The 18,768-nt window shown below is 41.3% G+C and overlaps 8 non-coding genes across 8 annotated transcripts; all 8 read right to left on the reverse strand.

The window, feature by feature from the left end:
- Positions 1-1,056: 1,056 nt before the first annotated feature.
- On the reverse strand, positions 1,057-1,129 carry trnav-uac (transfer RNA valine (anticodon UAC)). The gene has a single exon. It is a non-coding gene; the product is annotated as a tRNA-Val (tRNA).
- A 702-nt stretch (positions 1,130-1,831) lies between these two features.
- On the reverse strand, positions 1,832-1,904 carry trnav-cac (transfer RNA valine (anticodon CAC)). The gene has a single exon. It is a non-coding gene; the product is annotated as a tRNA-Val (tRNA).
- A 2,122-nt stretch (positions 1,905-4,026) lies between these two features.
- trnav-cac (transfer RNA valine (anticodon CAC)) lies at positions 4,027-4,099 on the reverse strand. The gene has a single exon. It is a non-coding gene; the product is annotated as a tRNA-Val (tRNA).
- Positions 4,100-6,912: 2,813 nt separating this feature from the next.
- trnav-cac (transfer RNA valine (anticodon CAC)) lies at positions 6,913-6,985 on the reverse strand. Its single transcript has one exon. It is a non-coding gene; the product is annotated as a tRNA-Val (tRNA).
- A 4,647-nt stretch (positions 6,986-11,632) lies between these two features.
- trnav-cac (transfer RNA valine (anticodon CAC)) lies at positions 11,633-11,705 on the reverse strand. Its single transcript has one exon. It is a non-coding gene; the product is annotated as a tRNA-Val (tRNA).
- Positions 11,706-12,238: 533 nt separating this feature from the next.
- On the reverse strand, positions 12,239-12,311 carry trnav-cac (transfer RNA valine (anticodon CAC)). Its single transcript has one exon. It is a non-coding gene; the product is annotated as a tRNA-Val (tRNA).
- A 4,318-nt stretch (positions 12,312-16,629) lies between these two features.
- On the reverse strand, positions 16,630-16,702 carry trnav-cac (transfer RNA valine (anticodon CAC)). The gene has a single exon. It is a non-coding gene; the product is annotated as a tRNA-Val (tRNA).
- A 1,782-nt stretch (positions 16,703-18,484) lies between these two features.
- Positions 18,485-18,557, reverse strand: trnav-cac (transfer RNA valine (anticodon CAC)). The gene has a single exon. It is a non-coding gene; the product is annotated as a tRNA-Val (tRNA).
- Positions 18,558-18,768: the final 211 nt, after the last annotated feature.

Genomic DNA, 18,768 nt, shown 5'->3' on the forward strand with positions numbered 1-18,768 from the left:
ACTACACTACAGAAACGTGGACAATTGCTGTGTACGTCGTCAAACTGGCGCTGGTTAAAAACAGACCACGCAAGTATTGTCTGACTTTGGCAAGAAACTTGCCAGTCACAAATTTGAAGGTATTCCAGGTCAAGTTTATTCAGGTAAGACATCTCGAACATTCATCTTAATATGGGACTAGTCTTAAGCCTTGTCTACGAAACCGTGCATTGAATGCTTAAAGGTTTGGTTACCTTGTAATTACGTTTAACCATATGACTTAAAGAAGGCGATTATTCTGCTCGGTTTCGACTAGGGACCTTTCACGTCAGGAGAATGCGACAGTCATTAAAAGAACATAGTACGTGACATAATAGAGGCTGAATTTGACAATCCCAAAAAGCTTTCAATCAGGCCGATACGCAGTGCAGCTACGTTTTACACCGATGGCATATGCTCTGGTTGACGCCAAAACCTGAAAACTGTTTCTGCTCGGTCTCGAACCGAGGACCCTTCGCGTGTTAGGCGAACGTGATAACCAATACGCTACAGAAACTCTGAATTTCGCATAAATTTGCCAGTCACAAATTTTAAGGTGTTTCAGGGCAAGATTTTTCAGTTAAGAAATCTCAAACACTCATCTTAGTCTGGGACTAGTCTTAAGCCTTGTCTACGAAACCGTGCATTGAATGCTTAAAGGTTTGGTTACCTTGTCATTATATTCCACTCTATGGCTTAAAGCAGACTATGTTTCTGCTCGGTTTCAAACCGAGGACCTTTTGCGTGTAAAGCAAACGTGATAACCACTACACTACAGAAACGTGGACAATTCCTGCGTACGTCGTCAAACTGGCGCTGGTTTAAAACAGACCACGCAAGTATTGTCTGACTTTGGCAAGAAACTTGCCAGTCACAAATTTGAAGGTATTCCAGGTCAAGTTTATTCAGGTAAGACATCTCGAACATTCATCTTAGTATGGGACTAGTCTTAAGCCTTGTCTACGAAACCGTGCATTGAATGCTTAAAGGTTTGGTTACCTTGTCATTATATTCCACTCTATGGCACAAAGCAGACTATGTTTCTGCTCGGTTTCGAACCGAGGACCTTTTGCGTGTAAAGCAAACGTGATAACCACTACACTACAGAAACGTGGACAATTCCTGCGTACGTCGTCAAACTGGCGCTGGTTTAAAACAGACCACGCAAGTATTGTCTGACTTTGGCAAGAAACTTGCCAGTCACAAATTTGAAGGTATTCCAGGTCAAGTTTATTCAGGTAAGACATCTCGAACATTCATCTTAGTATGGGACTAGTCTTAAGCCTTGTCTACGAAACCGTGCATTGAATGCTTAAAGGTTTGGTTACCTTGTCATTATATTCCACTCTATGGCATAAAGCAGACTATGTTTCTGCTCGGTCTCGAACCGAGGACCTTTCGCGTGTTTAGGCGAACGTGATAACCACTACACTACAGAAACTCTGAATTTCGCATAAATTTGCCAGTAACAAATTTTAAGGTGTTTCATGGCAAGATTTTTCAGTTAAGGAATCTCAAACAATCATCTTAGTCTGGGAGTAGTCTTAAGCCTTGTCTACGAAACCGTGCATTGAATGCTTAAAGGTTTGGTTACCTTGTCATTATATTCCACTCTATGGCTTAAAGCAGACTATGTTTCTGCTCGGTTTCGACTAGGGACCTTTCACGTCAGGAGAATGCGACAGTCACTAAAAGAACATAGTACGTGACATAATAGAGGCTGAATTTCGACAGTCTACAAAACCGTGCATTGAATGCTTAAAGGTTTGGTTACCTTGTCATTATATTCCACTCTATGGCTTAAAGCAGACTATGTTTCTGCTCGGTTTCGAACCGAGGACCTTTTGCGTGTGAAGCAAACGTGATAACCACTACACTACAGAAACGTGGACAATTCCTGCGTATGTCGTCAACCTGGCGCTGGTTTAAAACAGAACACGCAAGTATTGAATGACTTTGGCGAGAAACTTGCCAGTCACAAATTTGAAGGTATTCCAGGTCAAGTTTATTCAGGTAAGACATCTCGAACATTCATCTTAGTATGGGACTAGTCTTATGCCTTGTCTACGAAACCGTGCATTGAATGCTTAAAGGTTTGGTTACCTTGTCATTATATTCCACTCTATGGCTTAAAGCAGACTATGTTTCTGCTCGGTTTCGACTAGGGACCTTTCAAGTCAGGAGAATGCGACAGTCACTAAAAGAACATAGTACGTGACATAATAGAGGCTGAATTTCGACAGTCTACAAAACCGTGCATTGAATGCTTAAAGGTTTGGTTACCTTATCGTTATATTCCACTCTATGGCTTAAAGCAGACTATGTTTCTGCTCGGTTTCGACTGGGGACCTTTCACGTCAGGAGAATAAGACAGTCACTAAAAGAACATTGTACGTGACATAATAGAGGCTGAATTTGACAATCCCAAAAAGCTTTCAATCAGGCCGATACGCATTGCAGCTACGTTTTACACCGATGGCATTTGCTCTGGTTGACGCCAAAACCTGAAAACTGTTTCTGCTCGGTCTCGAACCGAGGACCTTTCGCGTGTTTAGGCGAACGTGATAACCACTACACTACAGAAACTCTGAATTTCGCATAAATTTGCCAGTAACAAATTTTAAGGTGTTTCATGGCAAGATTTTTCAGTTAAGGAATCTCAAACAATCATCTTAGTCTGGGAATAGTCTTAAGCCTTGTCTACGAAACCGTGCATTGAATGCTTAAAGGTTTGGTTACCTTGTCATTATATTCCACTCTATGGCTTAAAGCAGACTATGTTTCTGCTCGGTTTCGAACCGAGGACCTTTTGCGTGTAAAGCAAACGTGATAACCACTACAAAACAGAAACGTGGACAATTCCTGCGTACGTCGTCAACCTGGCGCTGGTTTAAAACAGACCACGCAACTATTGTCTGACTTTGGGAAGAAACTTGCCAGTCACAAATTTGAAGGTATTCCAGGTCAAGTTTATTCAGGTAAGACATCTCAAACGTTCATCTTAGTCTGGGACTAGTCTTAAGCGTTGTCTACAAAACTGGGCATTGAATGCTTAAAGTTTTGTTTAGCTTGTAATTACGTTTAACCATATGACTTAAAGAAGGCGATTATTCTGCTCGGTTTCGACTAGGGACTTTTCACCTCAGGAGAATGCGACAGTCATTAAAAGAACATAGTACGTGACATAATAGAGGCTGAATTTGACAATCCCAAAAAGCTTTCAATCAGGCCGATACGCATTGCAGCTACGTTTTACACCGATGGCATTTGCTCTGGTTGACGCCAAAACCTGAAAACTGTTTCTGCTCGGTCTCGAACCGAGGACCCTTCGCGTGTTAGGCGAACGTGATAACCAATACGCTACAGAAACTCTGAATTTCGCATAAATTTGCCAGTCACAAATTTTAAGGTGTTTCAGGGCAAGATTTTTCAGTTAAGAAATCTCAAACACTCATCTTAGTCTGGGACTAGTCTTAAGCCTTGTCTACGAAACCGTGCATTGAATGCTTAAAGGTTTGGTTACCTTGTCATTATATTCCACTCTATGGCATAAAGCAGACTATGTTTCTGCTCGGTCTCGAACCGAGGACCTTTCGCGTGTTTAGGCGAACGTGATAACCACTACACTACAGAAACTCTGAATTTCGCATAAATTTGCCAGTAACAAATTTTAAGGTGTTTCATGGCAAGATTTTTCAGTTAAGGAATCTCAAACAATCATCTTAGTCTGGGAATAGTCTTAAGCCTTGTCTACGAAACCGTGCATTGAATGCTTAAAGGTTTGGTTACCTTGTCATTATATTCCACTCTATGGCTTAAAGCAGACTATGTTTCTGCTCGGTTTCGACTAGGGACCTTTCACGTCAGGAGAATGCGACAGTCACTAAAAGAACATAGTACGTGACATAATAGAGGCTGAATTTCGACAGTCTACAAAACCGTGCATTGAATGCTTAAAGGTTTGGTTACCTTGTCATTATATTCCACTCTATGGCTTAAAGCAGACTATGTTTCTGCTCGGTTTCGAACCGAGGACCTTTTGCGTGTGAAGCAAACGTGATAACCACTACACTACAGAAACGTGGACAATTCCTGCGTACGTCGTCAACCTGGCGCTGGTTTAAAACAGACCACGCAAGTATTGAATGACTTTGGCGAGAAACTTGCCAGTCACAAATTTGAAGGTATTCCAGGTCAAGTTTATTCAGGTAAGACATCTCGAACATTCATCTTAGTATGGGACTAGTCTTATGCCTTGTCTACGAAACCGTGCATTGAATGCTTAAAGGTTTGGTTACCTTGTCATTATATTCCACTCTATGGCTTAAAGCAGACTATGTTTCTGCTCGGTTTCGACTAGGGACCTTTCAAGTCAGGAGAATGCGACAGTCACTAAAAGAACATAGTACGTGACATAATAGAGGCTGAATTTCGACAGTCTACAAAACCGTGCATTGAATGCTTAAAGGTTTGGTTACCTTATCGTTATATTCCACTCTATGGCTTAAAGCAGACTATGTTTCTGCTCGGTTTCGACTGGGGACCTTTCACGTCAGGAGAATAAGACAGTCACTAAAAGAACATTGTACGTGACATAATAGAGGCTGAATTTGACAATCCCAAAAAGCTTTCAATCAGGCCGATACGCATTGCAGCTACGTTTTACACCGATGGCATTTGCTCTGGTTGACGCCAAAACCTGAAAACTGTTTCTGCTCGGTCTCGAACCGAGGACCTTTCGCGTGTTTAGGCGAACGTGATAACCACTACACTACAGAAACTCTGAATTTCGCATAAATTTGCCAGTAACAAATTTTAAGGTGTTTCATGGCAAGATTTTTCAGTTAAGGAATCTCAAACAATCATCTTTGTCTGGGAATAGTCTTAAGCCTTGTCTACGAAACCGTGCATTGAATGCTTGAAGGTTTGGTTACCTTGTCAATATATTGCTCTCTATGGCTTAAAGCACACTATGTTTCTGCTCGGTTTCGAACCGAGGACCTTTTGCGTGTAAAGCAAACGTGATAACCACTACACTTCAGAAACTCTGAATTTCACATAAATTTGCCAGTAACAAATTTTAAGGTGTTTCAGGGCAAGATTTTTCAGTTAAGGAATCTCAAACAATCATCTTAGTCTGGGACTAGTCTTAAGCCTTGTCTACGAAACCGTGCATTGAATGCTTAAAGGTTTGGTTACCTTGTCATTATATTCCACTCTATGGCTTAAAGCAGACTATGTTTCTGCTCGGTTTCGACTAGGGACCTTTCACGTCAGGAGAATGCGACAGTCACTAAAAGAACATAGTACGTGACATAATAGAGGCTGAATTTCGACAGTCTACAAAACCGTGCATTGAATGCTTAAAGGTTTGGTTACCTTGTCATTATATTCCACTCTATGGCTTAAAGCAGACTATGTTTCTGCTCGGTTTCGAACCGAAGACCTTTTGCGTGTGAAGCAAACGTGATAACCACTACACTACAGAAACGTGGACAATTCCTGCGTACGTCGTCAACCTGGCGCTGGTTTAAAACAGACCACGCAAGTATTGAATGACTTTGGCAAGAAACTTGCCAGTCACAAATTTGAAGGTATTCCAGGTCAAGTTTATTCAGGTAAGACATCTCGAACATTCATCTTAGTATGGGACTAGTCTTATGCCTTGTCTACGAAACCGTGCATTGAATGCTTAAAGGTTTGGTTACCTTGTCATTATATTCCAATCTATGGCTTAAAGCAGACTATGTTTCTGCTCGGTTTCGACTAGGGACTTTTCACGTCAGGAGAATGCGACAGTCACTAAAAGAACATAGTACGTGACATAATAGAGGCTGAATTTCGACAGTCTACAAAACCGTGCATTGAATGCTTAAAGGTTTGGTTACCTTATCGTTATATTCCACTCTATGGCTTAAAGCAGACTATGTTTCTGCTCGGTTTCGACTAGGGACCTTTCACGTCAGGAGAATGCGACAGTCACTAAAAGAACATAGCTTGTAACATAATAGAGGCTGAATTTCGGCAGTCTATAAAAACCGTGCATTGAATGCTTAAAGGTTTGGTTACCTTGTCGTTATATTCCACTCTATGGCTTAAAGCAGACTATGTTTCTGCTCGGTTTCGACTAGGGACCTTTCACGTCAGGAGAATGCGACAGTCACTAAAAGAACATAGTACTTGACATAATAGAGGCTGAATTTCGACAGTCTACAAAACAGTGCATTGAATGCTTAAAGGTTTGGTTACCTTGTCATTATATTGCTCTCTATGGCTTAAAGCACATTATGTTACTGCTCGGTTTCGAACCGTGGACCTTTTGCGTGTGAAGCAAACGTGATAACCACTACACTACAGAAACGTGGACAATTCCTGCGTACGCCGTCAAACTGGCGCTGGTTTAAAACGGACCACCCAAGCATTGTCTGACTTTGGCAAGAAACTTGCCAGTCACAAATTTGAAGGTGCAATGCGTCAGGGGAATGCGACAGTCACTAAAAGAACATAGTACGTGACATAATAGAGGCTGAATTTGACAATCCCAAAAAGCTTTCAATCAGGCCGATACGCATTGCAGCTACGTTTTACACTGATGGCATTTGCTCTGGTTGACGCCAAAACCTGAAAACTGTTTCTGCTCGGTCTCGAACCGAGGACCTATCGCGTGTTAGGCGAACGTGATAACCAATACACTACAGAAACTCTGAATTTCGCATAAATTTGCCAGTAACAAATTTTAAGGTGTTTCAGGGCAAGATTTTTCAGTTAAGGAATCTCAAACAATCATCTTAGTCTGGGACTAGTCTTAAGCCTTGTCTACGAAACCGTGCATTGAATGCTTAAAGGTTTGGTTACCTTGTCATTATATTCCACTCTATGGCTTAAAGCACACTATGTTTCTGCTCGGTTTCGAACCGAGGACCTTTTGCGTGTGAAGCAAACGTGATAACCACTACACTACAGAAACGTGGACAATTCCTGCGTACGTCGTCAAACTGGCGCTGGTTTAAAACAGACCACCCAAGCATTGTCTGACTTTGGCAAGAAACTTGCCAGTCACAAATTTGAAGGTGCAATGCGTCAGGGGAATGCGACAGTCACTAAAAGAACATAGTACGTGACATAATAGAGGCTGAATTTCGACAGTCTACAAAACCGTGCATTGAATGCTTAAAGGTTTGGTTACCTTGTCATTATATTCCACTCTATGGCTTAAAGCAGACTATGTTTCTGCTCGGTTTCGAACCGAGGACCTTTTGCGTGTAAAGCAAACGTGATAACCACTACAAAACAGAAACGTGGACAATTCCTGCGTACGTCGTCAACCTGGCGCTGGTTTAAAACAGACCACGCAACTATTGTCTGACTTTGGCAAGAAACTTGCCAGTCACAAATTTGAAGGTATTCCAGGTCAAGTTTATTCAGGTAAGACATCTCGAACATTCATCTTAGTCTGGGACTAGTCTTAAGCCTTGTCTACAAAACTGGGCATTGAATGCTTAAAGTTTTGTTTAGCTCGTAATTACGTTTAACCATATGACTTAAAGAAGGCGATTATTCTGCTCGGTTTCGACTAGGGACCTTTCACGTCAGGAGAATGCGACAGTCATTAAAAGAACATAGTACGTGACATAATAGAGGCTGAATTTGACAATCCCAAAAAGCTTTCAATCAGGCCGATACGCAGTGCAGCTATGTTTTACACCGATGGCATTTGCTCTGGTTGATGCCAAAACCTGAAAACTGTTTCTGCCCGGTCTCGAACCGAGGACCCTTCGCGTGTTAGGCGAACGTGATAACCAATACGCTATAGAAACTCTGAATTTCGCATAAATTTGCCAGTCACAAATTTTAAGGTGTTTCGGGGCAAGATTTTTCAGTTAAGAAATCTCAAACACTCATCTTAGTCTGGGACTATTCTTAAGCCTTGTCTACGAAACCGTGCATTGAATGCTTAAAGGTTTGGTTACCTTGTCATTATATTCCACTCTATGGCATAAAGCAGACTATGTTTCTGCTCGGTTTCGAAACGAGGACCTTTCGCGTGTTAGGCGAACGTGATAACCACTACACTACAGAAACTCTGAATTTGGCATAAATTTGCCAGTCACAAATTTTAAGGTGTTTCAGGGCAAGATTTTTCAGTTAAGGAATCTCAAACAATCATCTTAGTCTGGGACTAGTCTTAAGCCTTGTCTACGAAACCGTGCATTGAATGCTTAAAGGTTTGGTTACCTTGTCATTATTTTCCACTCTATGGCTTAAAGCAGACTATGTTTCTGCTCGGTTTGGAACCGAGGTCCTCTCGCGTGTTAGGCGAACGTGATAACCACTACACTACAGAAACTCTGAATTTCGCATAAATTTGCCAGTAACAAATTTTAAGGTGTTTCAGGGTAAGGTTTTTCAGTTAAGGAATCTCAAACAATCATCTTAGTCTGGGACTAGTCTTAAGCCTTGTCTACGAAACCGTGCATTGAATGCTTAAAGGTTTGGTTACCTTGTCATTATATTCCACTCTTTGGCTTAAAGTAGACTATGTTTCTGCTCGGTTTCGACTAGGGACCTTTCACGTCAGGAGAATGCGACAGTCACTAAAAGAACATAGTACGTGACATAATAGAGGCTGAATTTCGACAGTCTACAAAACCGTGCATTGAATGCTTAATGGTTTGGTTACCTTGTCATTATATTCCACTCTATGGCTTAAAACAGACTATGTTTCTGCTCGGTTTCGACTAGGGACCTTTGACGTCAGGAGAATGCGACAGTCACTAAAAGAACATAGCTTGTAACATAATAGAGGCTGAATTTCGGCAGTCTATAAAAACCGTGCATTGAATGCTTAAAGGTTTGGTTACCTTGTCATTATATTCCACTCTATGGCATAAAGCAGACTATGTTTCTGCTCGGTTTCGAACCGAGGACCTTTTGCGTGTAAAGCAAACGTGATAACCACTACACTTCAGAAACTCTGAATTTCGCATAAATTTGCCAGTAACAAATTTTAAGGTGTTTCAGGGCAAGATTTTTCAGTTAAGGAATCTCAAACAATCATCTTAGTCTGGGACTAGTCTTAAGCCTTGTCTACGAAACCGTGCATTGAATGCTTAAAGGTTTGGTTACCTTGTCATTATATTCCACTCTATGGCTTAAAGCAGACTATGTTTCTGCTCGGTTTCGATCCGAGGACCTCTCGCGTGTTAGGCGAACGTGATAACCACTACACTACAGAAACTCTTAATTTCGCATAAATTTGCCAGTAACAAATTTTAAGGTGTTTCAGGGCAAGGTTTTTCAGATAAGGAATCTCAAACAATCATCTTAGTCTGGGACTAGTCTTAAGCCTTGTCTACGAAACCGTGCATTGAATGCTTAAAGGTTTGGTTACCTTGTCATTATATTCCACTCTATGGCTTAAAGCAGACTATGTTTCTGCTCGGTTTCGAACCGAGGACCATTTGCGTGTAAAGCAAACGTGATAACCACTACACTACAGAAACGTGGACAATTCCTGCGTACGTCGTCAAACTGGCGCTGGTTTAAAACAGACCACGCAAGTATTGTCTGACTTTGGCAAGAAACTTGCCAGTCACAAATTTGAAGGTATTCCAGGTCAAGTTTATTCAGGTAAGACATCTCGAACATTCATCTTAGTATGGGACTAGTCTTAAGCCTTGTCTACGAAACCGTGCATTGAATGCTTAAAGGTTTGGTTACCTTGTCATTATATTCCACTCTATGGCTTAAAGCAGACTATGTTTCTGCTCGGTTTCGAACCGAGGACCTTTTGCGTGTAAAGCAAACGTGATAACCACTACAAAACAGAAACGTGGACAATTCCTGCGTACGTCGTCAACCTGGCGCTGGTTTAAAACAGACCACGCAACTATTGTCTGACTTTGGCAAGAAACTTGCCAGTCACAAATTTGAATGTATTCCAGGTCAAGTTTATTCAGGTAAGACATCTCGAACGTTCATCTTAGTCTGGGACTAGTCTTAAGCGTTGTCTACAAAACTGGGCATTGCATGCTTAAAGTTTTGTTTAGCTTGTAATTACGTTTAACCATATGACTTAAAGAAGGCGATTATTCTGCTCGGTTTCGACTAGGGACCTTTCACGTCAGGAGAATGCGACAGTCATTAAAAGAACATAGTACGTGACATAATAGAGGCTGAATTTGACAATCCCAAAAAGCTTTCAATCAGGCCGATACGCAGTGCAGCTACGTTTTACACCGATGGCATTTGCTCTGGTTGACGCCAAAACCTGAAAACTGTTTCTGCTCGGTCTCGAACCGAGGACCCTTCGCGTGTTAGGCGAACGTGATAACCAATACGCTACAGAAACTCTGAATTTCGCATAAATTTGCCAGTCACAAATTTTAAGGTGTTTCAGGGCAAGATTTTTCAGTTAAGAAATCTCAAACACTCATCTTAGTCTGGGACTAGTCTTAAGCCTTGTCTACGAAACCGTGCATTGAATGCTTAAAGGTTTGGTTACCTTGTCATTATATTCCACTCTATGGCATAAAGCAGACTATGTTTCTGCTCGGTTTCGAACCGAGGACCTTTTGCGTGTAAAGCAAACGTGATAACCACTACACTTCAGAAACTCTGAATTTCGCATAAATTTGCCAGTAACAAATTTGAAGGTGTTTCAGGGCAAGGTTTTTCAGTTAAGGAATCTCAAACAATCATCTTAGTCTGGGACTAGTCTTAAGCCTTGTCTACGAAACCGTGCATTGAATGCTTAAAGGTTTGGTTACCTTGTCATTATATTCCACTCTTTGGCTTAAAGTAGACTATGTTTCTGCTCGGTTTCGACTAGGGACCTTTCACGTCAGGAGAATGCGACAGTCACTAAAAGAACATAGTACGTGACATAATAGAGGATGAATTTCGACAGTCTACAAAACCGTGCATTGAATGCTTAATGGTTTGGTTACCTTGTCATTATATTCCACTCTATGGCTTAAAACAGACTATGTTTCTGCTCGGTTTCGACTAGGGACCTTTGACGTCAGGAGAATGCGACAGTCACTAAAAGAACATAGCTTGTAACATAATAGAGGCTGAATTTCGGCAGTCTATAAAAACCGTGCATTGAATGCTTAAAGGTTTGGTTACCTTGTCATTATATTCCACTCTATGGCATAAAGCAGACTATGTTTCTGCTCGGTTTCGAACCGAGGACCTTTTGCGTGTAAAGCAAACGTGATAACCACTACACTTCAGAAACTCTGAATTTCACATAAATTTGCCAGTAACAAATTTTAAGGTGTTTCAGGGCAAGATTTTTCAGTTAAGGAATCTCAAACAATCATCTTAGTCTGGGACTAGTCTTAAGCCTTGTCTACGAAACCGTGCATTGAATGCTTAAAGGTTTGGTTACCTTGTCATTATATTCCACTCTATGGCTTAAAGCAGACTATGTTTCTGCTCGGTTTCGACTAGGGACCTTTCACGTCAGGAGAATGCGACAGTCACTAAAAGAACATAGTACGTGACATAATAGAGGCTGAATTTCGACAGTCTACAAAACCGTGCATTGAATGCTTAAATGTTTGGTTACCTTGTCATTATATTCCACTCTATGGCTTAAAGCAGACTATGTTTCTGCTCGGTTTCGAACCGAGGACCTTTTGCGTGTGAAGCAAACGTGATAACCACTACACTACAGAAACGTGGACAATTCCTGCGTACGCCGTCAAACTGGCGCTGGTTTAAAACGGACCACCCAAGCATTGTCTGACTTTGGCAAGAAACTTGCCAGTCACAAATTTGAAGGTGCAATGCGTCAGGGGAATGCGACAGTCACTAAAAGAACATAGTACGTGACATAATAGAGGCTGAATTTGACAATCCCAAAAAGCTTTCAATCAGGCCGATACGCATTGCAGCTACGTTTTACACTGATGGCATTTGCTCTGGTTGACGCCAAAACCTGAAAACTGTTTCTGCTCGGTCTCGAACCGAGGACCTATCGCGTGTTAGGCGAACGTGATAACCAATACACTACAGAAACTCTGAATTTCGCATAAATTTGCCAGTAACAAATTTTAAGGTGTTTCAGGGCAAGATTTTTCAGTTAAGGAATCTCAAACAATCATCTTAGTCTGGGACTAGTCTTAAGCCTTGTCTACGAAACCGTGCATTGAATGCTTAAAGGTTTGGTTACCTTGTCATTATATTCCACTCTATGGCTTAAAGCACACTATGTTTCTGCTCGGTTTCGAACCGAGGACCTTTTGCGTGTGAAGCAAACGTGATAACCACTACACTACAGAAACGTGGACAATTCCTGCGTACGTCGTCAAACTGGCGCTGGTTTAAAACAGACCACCCAAGCATTGTCTGACTTTGGCAAGAAACTTGCCAGTCACAAATTTGAAGGTGCAATGCGTCAGGGGAATGCGACAGTCACTAAAAGAACATAGTACGTGACATAATAGAGGCTGAATTTCGACAGTCTACAAAACCGTGCATTGAATGCTTAAAGGTTTGGTTACCTTGTCATTATATTCCACTCTATGGCTTAAAGCAGACTATGTTTCTGCTCGGTTTCGAACCGAGGACCTTTTGCGTGTAAAGCAAACGTGATAACCACTACAAAACAGAAACGTGGACAATTCCTGCGTACGTCGTCAACCTGGCGCTGGTTTAAAACAGACCACGCAACTATTGTCTGACTTTGGCAAGAAACTTGCCAGTCACAAATTTGAAGGTATTCCAGGTCAAGTTTATTCAGGTAAGACATCTCGAACATTCATCTTAGTCTGGGACTAGTCTTAAGCCTTGTCTACAAAACTGGGCATTGAATGCTTAAAGTTTTGTTTAGCTCGTAATTACGTTTAACCATATGACTTAAAGAAGGCGATTATTCTGCTCGGTTTCGACTAGGGACCTTTCACGTCAGGAGAATGCGACAGTCATTAAAAGAACATAGTACGTGACATAATAGAGGCTGAATTTGACAATCCCAAAAAGCTTTCAATCAGGCCGATACGCAGTGCAGCTATGTTTTACACCGATGGCATTTGCTCTGGTTGATGCCAAAACCTGAAAACTGTTTCTGCCCGGTCTCGAACCGAGGACCCTTCGCGTGTTAGGCGAACGTGATAACCAATACGCTATAGAAACTCTGAATTTCGCATAAATTTGCCAGTCACAAATTTTAAGGTGTTTCGGGGCAAGATTTTTCAGTTAAGAAATCTCAAACACTCATCTTAGTCTGGGACTATTCTTAAGCCTTGTCTACGAAACCGTGCATTGAATGCTTAAAGGTTTGGTTACCTTGTCATTATATTCCACTCTATGGCATAAAGCAGACTATGTTTCTGCTCGGTTTCGAAACGAGGACCTTTCGCGTGTTAGGCGAACGTGATAACCACTACACTACAGAAACTCTGAATTTGGCATAAATTTGCCAGTCACAAATTTTAAGGTGTTTCAGGGCAAGATTTTTCAGTTAAGGAATCTCAAACAATCATCTTAGTCTGGGACTAGTCTTAAGCCTTGTCTACGAAACCGTGCATTGAATGCTTAAAGGTTTGGTTACCTTGTCATTATTTTCCACTCTATGGCTTAAAGCAGACTATGTTTCTGCTCGGTTTGGAACCGAGGTCCTCTCGCGTGTTAGGCGAACGTGATAACCACTACACTACAGAAACTCTGAATTTCGCATAAATTTGCCAGTAACAAATTTTAAGGTGTTTCAGGGTAAGGTTTTTCAGTTAAGGAATCTCAAACAATCATCTTAGTCTGGGACTAGTCTTAAGCCTTGTCTACGAAACCGTGCATTGAATGCTTAAAGGTTTGGTTACCTTGTCATTATATTCCACTCTTTGGCTTAAAGTAGACTATGTTTCTGCTCGGTTTCGACTAGGGACCTTTCACGTCAGGAGAATGCGACAGTCACTAAAAGAACATAGTACGTGACATAATAGAGGCTGAATTTCGACAGTCTACAAAACCGTGCATTGAATGCTTAATGGTTTGGTTACCTTGTCATTATATTCCACTCTATGGCTTAAAACAGACTATGTTTCTGCTCGGTTTCGACTAGGGACCTTTGACGTCAGGAGAATGCGACAGTCACTAAAAGAACATAGCTTGTAACATAATAGAGGCTGAATTTCGGCAGTCTATAAAAACCGTGCATTGAATGCTTAAAGGTTTGGTTACCTTGTCATTATATTCCACTCTATGGCATAAAGCAGACTATGTTTCTGCTCGGTTTCGAACCGAGGACCTTTTGCGTGTAAAGCAAACGTGATAACCACTACACTTCAGAAACTCTGAATTTCGCATAAATTTGCCAGTAACAAATTTTAAGGTGTTTCAGGGCAAGATTTTTCAGTTAAGGAATCTCAAACAATCATCTTAGTCTGGGACTAGTCTTAAGCCTTGTCTACGAAACCGTGCATTGAATGCTTAAAGGTTTGGTTACCGTGTCATTATATTCCACTCTATGGCTTAAAGCAGACTATGTTTCTGCTCGGTTTCGAACCGAGGACCTCTCGCGTGTTAGGCGAACGTGATAACCACTACACTACAGAAACTCTTAATTTCGCATAAATTTGCCAGTAACAAATTTTAAGGTGTTTCAGGGCAAGGTTTTTCAGATAAGGAATCTCAAACAATCATCTTAGTCTGGGACTAGTCTTAAGCCTTGTCTACGAAACCGTGCATTGAATGCTTAAAGGTTTGGTTACCTTGTCATTATATTCCACTCTATGGCTTAAAGCAGACTATGTTTCTGCTCGGTTTCGAACCGAGGACCATTTGCGTGTAAAGCAAACGTGATAACCACTACACTACAGAAACGTGGACAATTCCTGCGTACGTCGTCAAACTGGCGCTGGTTTAAAACAGACCACGCAAGTATTGTCTGACTTTGGCAAGAAACTTGCCAGTCACAAATTTGAAGGTATTCCAGGTCAAGTTTATTCAGGTAAGACATCTCGAACATTCATCTTAGTATGGGACTAGTCTTAAGCCTTGTCTACGAAACCGTGCATTGAATGCTTAAAGGTTTGGTTACCTTGTAATTACGTTTAACCATATGACTTAAAGAAGGCGATTATTCTGCTCGGTTTCGACTAGGGACCTTTCACGTCAGGAGAATGCGACAGTCATTAAAAGAACATAGTACGTGACATAATAGAGGCTGAATTTGACAATCCCAAAAAGCTTTCAATCAGGCCGATACGCAGTGCAGCTACGTTTTACACCGATGGCATTTGCTCTGGTTGACGCCAAAACCTGAAAACTGTTTCTGCTCGGTCTCGAACCGAGGACCCTTCGCGTGTTAGGCGAACGTGATAACCAATACGCTACAGAAACTCTGAATTTCGCATAAATTTGCCAGTCACAAATTTTAAGGTGTTTCAGGGCAAGATTTTTCAGTTAAGAAATCTCAAACACTCATCTTAGTCTGGGACTAGTCTTAAGCCTTGTCTACGAAACCGTGCATTGAATGCTTAAAGGTTTGGTTACCTTGTCATTATATTCCACTCTATGGCATAAAGCAGACTATGTTTCTGCTCGGTTTCGAACCGAGGACCTTTTGCGTGTAAAGCAAACGTGATAACCACTACACTTCAGAAACTCTGAATTTCGCATAAATTTGCCAGTAACAAATTTGAAGGTGTTTCAGGGCAAGGTTTTTCAGTTAAGGAATCTCAAACAATCATCTTAGTCTGGGACTAGTCTTAAGCCTTGTCTACGAAACCGTGCATTGAATGCTTAAAGGTTTGGTTACCTTGTCATTATATTCCACTCTTTGGCTTAAAGTAGACTATGTTTCTGCTCGGTTTCGACTAGGGACCTTTCACGTCAGGAGAATGCGACAGTCACTAAAAGAACATAGTACGTGACATAATAGAGGATGAATTTCGACAGTCTACAAAACCGTGCATTGAATGCTTAATGGTTTGGTTACCTTGTCATTATATTCCACTCTATGGCTTAAAACAGACTATGTTTCTGCTCGGTTTCGACTAGGGACCTTTGACGTCAGGAGAATGCGACAGTCACTAAAAGAACATAGCTTGTAACATAATAGAGGCTGAATTTCGGCAGTCTATAAAAACCGTGCATTGAATGCTTAAAGGTTTGGTTACCTTGTCATTATATTCCACTCTATGGCATAAAGCAGACTATGTTTCTGCTCGGTTTCGAACCGAGGACCTTTTGCGTGTAAAGCAAACGTGATAACCACTACACTTCAGAAACTCTGAATTTCACATAAATTTGCCAGTAACAAATTTTAAGGTGTTTCAGGGCAAGATTTTTCAGTTAAGGAATCTCAAACAATCATCTTAGTCTGGGACTAGTCTTAAGCCTTGTCTACGAAACCGTGCATTGAATGCTTAAAGGTTTGGTTACCTTGTCATTATATTCCACTCTATGGCTTAAAGCAGACTATGTTTCTGCTCGGTTTCGACTAGGGACCTTTCACGTCAGGAGAATGCGACAGTCACTAAAAGAACATAGTACGTGACATAATAGAGGCTGAATTTCGACAGTCTACAAAACCGTGCATTGAATGCTTAAAGGTTTGGTTACCTTGTCATTATATTCCACTCTATGGCTTAAAGCAGACTATGTTTCTGCTCGGTTTCGAACCGAGGACCTTTTGCGTGTGAAGCAAACGTGATAACCACTACACTACAGAAACGTGGACAATTCCTGCGTACGTCGTCAACCTGGCGCTGGTTTAAAACAGACCACGCAAGTATTGAATGACTTTGGCGAGAAACTTGCCAGTCACAAATTTGAAGGTATTCCAGGTCAAGTTTATTCAGGTGAGACATCTCGAACATTCATCTTAGTATGGGACTAGTCTTAAGCGTTGTCTACAAAACTGGGCATTGCATGCTTAAAGTTTTGTTTAGCTTGTAATTACGTTTAACCATATGACTTAAAGAAGGCGATTATTCTGCTCGGTTTCGACTAGGGACCTTTCACGTCAGGAGAATGCGACAGTCATTAAAAGAACATAGTACGTGACATAATAGAGGCTGAATTTGACAATCCCAAAAAGCTTTCAATCAGGCCGATACGCAGTGCAGCTACGTTTTACACCGATGGCATTTGCTCTGGTTGACGCCAAAACCTGAAAACTGTTTCTGCTCGGTCTCGAACCGAGGACCCTTCGCGTGTTAGGCGAACGTGATAACCAATACGCTACAGAAACTCTGAATTTCGCATAAATTTGCCAGTCACAAATTTTAAGGTGTTTCAGGGCAAGATTTTTCAGTTAAGAAATCTCAAACACTCATCTTAGTCTGGGACTAGTCTTAAGCCTTGTCTACGAAACCGTGCATTGAATGCTTAAAGGTTTGGTTACCTTGTCATTATATTCCACTCTATGGCATAAAGCAGACTATGTTTCTGCTCGGTTTCGAACCGAGGACCTTTTGCGTGTAAAGCAAACGTGATAACCACTACACTTCAGAAACTCTGAATTTCGCATAAATTTGCCAGTAACAAATTTGAAGGTGTTTCAGGGCAAGGTTTTTCAGTTAAGGAATCTCAAACAATCATCTTAGTCTGGGACTAGTCTTAAGCCTTGTCTACGAAACCGTGCATTGAATGCTTAAAGGTTTGGTTACCTTGTCATTATATTCCACTCTTTGGCTTAAAGTAGACTATGTTTCTGCTCGGTTTCGACTAGGGACCTTTCACGTCAGGAGAATGCGACAGTCACTAAAAGAACATAGTACGTGACATAATAGAGGATGAATTTCGACAGTCTACAAAACCGTGCATTGAATGCTTAATGGTTTGGTTACCTTGTCATTATATTCCACTCTATGGCTTAAAACAGACTATGTTTCTGCTCGGTTTCGACTAGGGACCTTTGACGTCAGGAGAATGCGACAGTCACTAAAAGAACATAGCTTGTAACATAATAGAGGCTGAATTTCGGCAGTCTATAAAAACCGTGCATTGAATGCTTAAAGGTTTGGTTACCTTGTCATTATATTCCACTCTATGGCATAAAGCAGACTATGTTTCTGCTCGGTTTCGAACCGAGGACCTTTTGCGTGTAAAGCAAACGTGATAACCACTACACTTCAGAAACTCTGAATTTCACATAAATTTGCCAGTAACAAATTTTAAGGTGTTTCAGGGCAAGATTTTTCAGTTAAGGAATCTCAAACAATCATCTTAGTCTGGGACTAGTCTTAAGCCTTGTCTACGAAACCGTGCATTGAATGCTTAAAGGTTTGGTTACCTTGTCATTATATTCCACTCTATGGCTTAAAGCAGACTATGTTTCTGCTCGGTTTCGACTAGGGACCTTTCACGTCAGGAGAATGCGACAGTCACTAAAAGAACATAGTACGTGACATAATAGAGGCTGAATTTCGACAGTCTACAAAACCGTGCATTGAATGCTTAAAGGTTTGGTTACCTTGTCATTATATTCCACTCTATGGCTTAAAGCAGACTATGTTTCTGCTCGGTTTCGAACCGAGGACCTTTTGCGTGTGAAGCAAACGTGATAACCACTACACTACAGAAACGTGGACAATTCCTGCGTACGTCGTCAACCTGGCGCTGGTTTAAAACAGACCACGCAAGTATTGAATGACTTTGGCGAGAAACTTGCCAGTCACAAATTTGAAGGTATTCCAGGTCAAGTTTATTCAGGTGAGACATCTCGAACATTCATCTTAGTATGGGACTAGTCTTATGCCTTGTCTACGAAACCGTGCATTGAATGCTTAAAGGTTT

The sequence above is a fragment of the Triplophysa dalaica genome, chromosome 5, assembly GCF_015846415.1.
Source record: "Triplophysa dalaica isolate WHDGS20190420 chromosome 5, ASM1584641v1, whole genome shotgun sequence".
NCBI lineage: Eukaryota > Metazoa > Chordata > Actinopteri > Cypriniformes > Nemacheilidae > Triplophysa > Triplophysa dalaica.